This window comes from Salmo salar, chromosome ssa10 (genome assembly GCF_905237065.1).
Source record: "Salmo salar chromosome ssa10, Ssal_v3.1, whole genome shotgun sequence".
NCBI classification, from domain to species: Eukaryota; Metazoa; Chordata; class Actinopteri; order Salmoniformes; family Salmonidae; genus Salmo; species Salmo salar.
In genome coordinates this window covers 41,918,628-41,925,583 of record NC_059451.1, presented here as the reverse complement: position 1 = coordinate 41,925,583, position 6,956 = coordinate 41,918,628, and positions in this window count along the sequence as shown.

Here is a 6,956-nt window from a genome sequence, read left to right as displayed (position 1 = left end):
GTCTATTCCTGTTCTAAAAGTATTTCTAATAGAGATTATTAATTTTTATTTTTTTTAATTGCATGCCCTGATATAGCCTGGTCAGGACCGCAAACCATGGTCGCTCTACATACAATTCAGTATAGTATCAATACACATAATTTATGATCGGTGAGTTTTGTGATTTTACTCATGATATGTGTACAGATGTTTACAATCCAGCATTAGTAATAATGGTCAGAACTGCAGTTGCTCTACTACTAGAGAATGAGTTTAATCAGCAGGACATAGACTCTATCGACTTTTATAGCAAAGTCACTACTATTATTATTCATATTGTTCGTTGATAGTAAACTTTACTTTGGTTCACGGATTTCTGTTATTACATAATGGGTAGTGGTTGTGTCACCAAAGTGAACCTTTTCCTAGAAAAGCCCCTGTGGTGTATTTACTCAGAACCAAACTGGCCTTAATGCCAGAGGGATCAGCGGAACTTTTCCAGTAAGGAACTCTTGTTTTCTTTGCAAACGTTTTGCAACAGTTTCCTATGGTGTGCACTAATGAATACACCCCTGGCATGTGTTTTTTCTCAATGTTCAATAGCAGGAGCTGTCACACCAGTCTAGCAGTATAAACAAGCTCTTGTAGTATATTGTCCTGCACTGATGGAAACACTCTGAACTGAGCTTGGGCTCTCCCTCCTTTGCCCAGCCCAGAGCTCTTGTATTGAAAGGAAGGAAGTAGAAGTAGTCTGTACAGTCAGCTAGGATTTCTCCTATTAGCCTCAGGAAATAATAACCACCTATATGTAACTGCCAATTTAGTGTTCGTTCCCTTCCATACGTTTGTAGGGTTCCATTGTTTGATTTAGCCTACCTTTATTTATTTCCTCTAAACACTCACATCCTTGTGGGAGGGTCAAGTAATAGTGGATACAAATACAAATTGTAATAAAAATGAATCGGGACATGTAGGCTTATTTAATAATTATAGAGCTTAAACTATTACTTTGAACTTGCATGGCACAAGACTTGGAACTTGAAATCACACAGTTGTATGATCAGTGTGGGCAATTAAGGTATTTTTATTGTAACACGTGTAATTTAGGCAGCAGCACCAAACATCGCCATACTGCATAAATTAAACTTGCTATAGTGCTTATGTACTGCAATGCATACTTTGACTACATGCAGAAGACCCAATGTCAGTTTGAATGCACTATGGGATATGCAAAACACGAATTTTCAATTTACACTAGTGTAATACTTTATTTATTTCACCTTTTATTTAACCAGGTAGGCCAGTTGAGAACAAGTTCTCATTTACAACTGCGACCTGGCCAAGATAAAGCAATGCAGTGCGACATAAACAACACAGAGTTGCACATAAACAAACGTACAGTCAACAACACAATATAAAAATCTATGTACAGTGTTTGCAAATGTAGAAGATTAGGGAGGTAAGGCAATAAATAGGCCATATAGGCAAAATAATACAAATTTAGCGTTAACACTGGAGTGATGTGCAAGTAGAGCTACAGGGGTGCAAAAGAGCAAGAGGATAAATAACAATATGGGGATGAGGTAGTTGGGTGTGCTATTTACAGATTGGCTGTGTACAGGTACAGTGATCGGTAAGCTGCTCTGACAGCTGATGCTAAAAGATAGAGGGATATATAAGACTCCACCTTTTTAGTGATTTTTGCAATTCGTTGCAGTCATTGGCAGCAGAGAACTGGAATGAAAGGCGGCCAGAGGAAGTGTTGGCCGCATGAGTGAAGGAGGCTTTGTTGTGAAATAGGAAGCCGATTCTAGATTTAATTTTGGATTGGAGAAACTTAATGTGAGTCTGGAAGGAGAGTTTAGTCTAACCAGACACCTAGATATAGAACCGTCCACAGTAGTGATGCTAATCAGGCGGGCGGGTGCGATATAGAAAAGAGTCAGCCTGAGAATTGAACCCTGTGGTACCCCCATAGACTGCCAGAGGTCCGGACAACAGGCCCATCCGATTTGACACACTGAACTCTATCTGAGAAATAGTTGGTGAATGAGGCGAGGCAGTCATTTGAGAAACCAAGGCTTTTGAGTCTGCTGATAAGAATGCGGTGATTGACAGTCAAGCCTTGGCCAGGTCGATGACGATGGCTGCACAGTACTGTCTTTTATCAATGGTGTTTATGATATCGTTTAGGACCTTGAGCATGGCTGAGGTGCACCCATGACCATCTCGGAAACCAGATTGCATAGTGGAGAAGGTACGGTGGGATTCGAAATGGTTGTGATCTGTTTGTTAACTTGGCTTTTGAAGATTTTAGAAAGGCAGGATGGATATAGGTCTATAACAGTTTGGGTCTAAAGTGTCTCCCCCTTTGAAGAGGGGGATGACCGCGGCAGCTTTCCAATTTTTGTCGATCTCAGACAATACGAGAGGTTGAACAGGCTAGTAATAGGGGTTGCATCAATTTTGGTGGATAATTTTAGAAAGGGTGGGTCCAGACTGTCTAGCCCAGCTGATTTGTAGGGATCCAGAGTTTGCAGCTCTTTCAGAACACCCGCTGTCTGGATTTGGGTGAAGGAGACACGGGGGGGGGCTTGTGCAAGTTGCTGGGGGGGGTGCTGTGCTGTTGGTAGGGGTATCCAGGTGGAAAGCATGGCCAGCCGTAGAAAAATGCTTATTGAAATTCTCAATTATAGTGGATTTATCGGTGGTGACAGTGTTTCCTAGCCTCAGTGCAGTGGGCAGCTGAAAGGAGGTGCTCTTATTCTCCATCGACTTTAGTGTCCCAGAACATTTTGGAGTTTGTGCAACAAGATGCAAATTTCTGCTTGGAAAAAGCTAGCCTTTGCTTTCCTAACTGCCTGTGTGTATTGGTTCCTAACTTCCCTGAAAAGTTGCATATCGCGGGGGCTATTCGATGCTAGTGCAGTACGCCACAGGATGTTTTTGTTCTGGTCAAGGACAGTCAGGTCTGGACTGAACCAAGGGCTATATCTGTTCCTGGTTCTATATTTTTTTTGAATGGAGCATGCTTATTTAAGATGGTGAGGAAAGCACTTTTTAAAGAATAACCAGGCATCCTCTACTGACTGGAATGAGGTCAATATCTTTCCAGGATACCCGGGCCAGGTCGATTAGAAAGGCCTGCTCGCTGAAGTGTTTTAGGGAGCGTTTGACAGTGATGAGGGGTGGTCGTTTGACCGCAGACCCATTTCGGACGCAGGCAATGAGGCAGTGATTGCTGAGATCCTGGTTGAAGACAGCAGAGGTGTATTTGGAGGGCAGGTTGGTTAGGATGATATCTATGAGGGTGCCCGTGTTTACAGATTTGGGGTTGTACCTGGTAGGTTCCTTGATAATTTGTGTGAGATTGAAGGCATCAAGCTTAGATTGTAGGATGGCCGGGGTGTTAAGCATGTCCCAGTTTAGGTCACCTACCAGCACAAGTTCTGAAGATAGATGGGGGGCAATCAATTCACATATGGTGTCCAGGGCACAGCTGGGGGCAGAAGGTGGTCTATAGCAAGCGGCAACGGTGAGAGACTTGTTTCCGGAAAGGTGAATTTTTAAAAGTAGAAGCTCAAATTGTTTGTGCACAGACCTGGACCTGGACAGAACTAGTAGACAGAACTCTGCAGGCTATCTCTGCAGTAGATTGCAACTCCGCCCCCTTTGGCAGTTCTATCTTGTCGGAAACTTTTATAGTTAGGATGGAAATTTCAGGGTTTTTGGTGGCCTTTCTAAGCCAGGATTCAGACACGGCTAGGACATCTGGGTTTGCAGAGTGTGCTAAAGCAGTGAATAAAACAAACTGAGGGAGGAGGCTTCTAATGTGAACATGCATGAAACCAAGGCTTTTACGGTTACAGAGGTCAACAAATGAAGTTACAGATCGGAGGGCCTGTTGTCCGGCCCTCTGGCAGTCTCTATGGGGGTGCCACACGGTTCAATTCTCGGGCCGACTCTTTTCTCTGTATACATCAATGATGTCGCTCTTGCTGCTGGTGATTCTCTGATCCACCTCTACGCAGACGACACCATTCTGTATACATCTGGCCCTTCTTTGGACACTGTTAACGAACCTCCAGACAAGCTTCAATGCCATACAACTCTCCTTCCGTGGCCTCCAACTGCTCTTAAATACAAGTAAAACTAAATGCATGTTCTTCAACCGATCGCTGCCTACACCTGCCCGCCTGTCCAGCATCACTACTCTGGACGGTTCTGACTTAGAATATGTGGACAACTACAAATACCTAGGTGTCTGGTTAGACTGTAAACTCTCCTTTCAGACTCTCATTAAGCATCTTCAATCCAAAATTAAATCTAGAATCGGCTTCCTATTTCGCAACAAAGCATCCTTCACTCATAATGCCAAACCTACCCTCATAAAACTGACTATCCTGCCGATCCTTGACTTCAGCAATGTCGTTTACAAAATAGCCTCCAACACTGAGCAAATTGGATGCAGTCTATCACAGTGCCATCCGTTTTGTCACCAAAGCCCCATTACTATCCACCATTGCGACCTTTATGCTGTTGTTGGCTGGCCCTTGATTTATATTCGTCGCCAAACCCACTGGCTCCAGGTCATCTATAAGTCTTTGCTAGGTAATGCCCCGCCTTATCTCAGCTCACTGGTCACCATAGCAGCATCCACCTGTAGCACGCGCTCCAGCAGGTATATTTCACTGGTCACCCCCAAAGCCAATTCCTCGTTTTGGCCGCCTTTCCTTCCAGTTCTCTGCTGCCAATGACTGGAACGACTTGCAAAAATCACTGAAGCTGGAGACTTATCTCCCTCACTAACTTTAAGCACCAGCTGTCAGAGCAGCTCACAGATCACTGCACCTGTACATAGCCCATCTGTAGATAGCCCATCCCACTACCTCATCCCCATCCCCTCTTCTGCACATCTCACTCCAGTGTTGGCCATTGCTAAATTGTAATTATTTCGCCACTATGGCCTATTTATTGCCTTACCTCATTTGCACACACTGTACATAGACTTTTTCTATTGTGTTATGTTTGTTTATTCCATGTGTAACTGTTGTTTGTGTCGCTCTGCTTTATCTTGGCCAGGTCGCAGTTGTAAATGAGAACTTGTCAACTAGCCTACCTGGTTAAATAAAGGTGACATAATACAAAAAAAATGGTGAGGAAAGCACTTTTAAAGAGCAACCAGGCATCCTCTACTGACGGGATGAGGTCAATATCCTTCCAGGATACCCGGGCCAGGTCGATTAGAAGGGTCCGCTCGCAGTGTTTTAGGGAGTGTTTGACAGTGATGAGGGGTGGTCGTTTACACACTTAATACACACTTGTACATGTGTGACATAGGACACACATATAAGCTCCCACCACACTGGCATGGCCCACGGAGGTCGGGCCTCCCCAGATAGCATATGAACACGTCATAAGCCATGAAGAAATGTTTAGAATTAAATTATATTTGCTTTAAAATTGCAACATTTTCTCTCAGCCTTATGGCAAAATGTGTAGGAAATTTATCCAGAGATTTTTGAAAGTCGGACTATCATTGTCCGGCAGGGAAACTACACTGCTCAAAAAAATAAAGGGAACACTTAAACAACACAATGTAACTCCAAGTCAATCACACTTCTGTGAAATCAAACTGTCCACTTAGGAAGCAACACTGATTGACAATACATTTCACATGCTGTTGTGCAAATGGAATAGACAACAGGTGGAAAGTATAGGCAATTAGCAAGACACCCCCAATAAAGGAGTGGTTCTGCAGGTGGGGACCACAGACCACTTCTCAGTTCCTATGCTTCCTGGCTGATGTTTTGGTCACTTTTGAATGCTGGCGGTGCTTTCACTCTAGTGGTAGCATGAGACGGAGTCTACAACCCACACAAGTGGCTCAGGTAGTGCAGCTCATCCAGGATGGCACATCAATGCGAGCTGTGGCAAGAAGGTTTGCTGTGTCTGTCAGCGTAGTGTCCAGAGCATGGAGGCTCTACCAGGAGACAGGCCAGTACATCAGGAGACGTGGAGGAGGCCGTAGGAGGGCAACAACCCAGCAGCAGGATCGCTACCTCCGCCTTTGTGCAAGGAGGAGCACTGCCAGAGCCCTGCAAAATGACCTCCAGCAGGCCACAAATGTGCATTTGTCTGTTTCTGACCGTTTGAGCACACTCCATGAGGGTGGTATGAGGGCCCGACGTCCACAGGTGGGGGTTGTGCTTACAGCCCAACACCGTGCAGGACGTTTGGCATTTGCCAGAGAACACCAAGATTGGCAAATTCGCCACTGGCGCCCTGTGCTCTTCACAGATGAAAGCAGGTTCACACTGAGCACATGTGACAGACGTGACAGAGTCTGGAGACGCCGTGGAGAACGTTCTGCTGCCTGCAACATCCTCCAGCATGACCGGTTTGGCGGTGGGTCAGTCATGGTGTAGGGTGGCATTTCTTTGGGGGGCCGCACAGCCCTCCATGTGCTCGCCAGAGGTAGCCTGACTGCCATTAGGTACCGAGATGAGATCCTCAGACCCCTTGTGAGACCATATGCTGGTGCGGTTGGCCCTGGGTTCCTCCTAATGCAAGACAATGCTAGACCTCATGTGGCTGGAGTGTGTCAGCAGTTCCTGCAAGAGGAAGGCATTGATGCTATGGACTGGCCCGCCAGTTCCCCAGACCTGAATCCAATTGAGCACATCTGGGACATCATGTCTCGCTCCATCCACCAATGCCACGTTGCACCACAGACTGTCCAGGAGTTGGCGGATGCTTTAGTCCAGGTCTGGGAGGAGATCCCTCAGGAGACCATGCTCCTCATCAGGAGCATGCCCAGGCATTGTAGGGAGGTCATATAGGCACGTGGAGGCCACACACACTACTGAGCCTCATTTTGACTCGTTTTAAGGACATTACATCAAAGTTGGATTAGCCTGTAGTGTGATTTTCCACAAAGTATTTAATAAGATTATTTCTTTCATTCAGATCTAGGA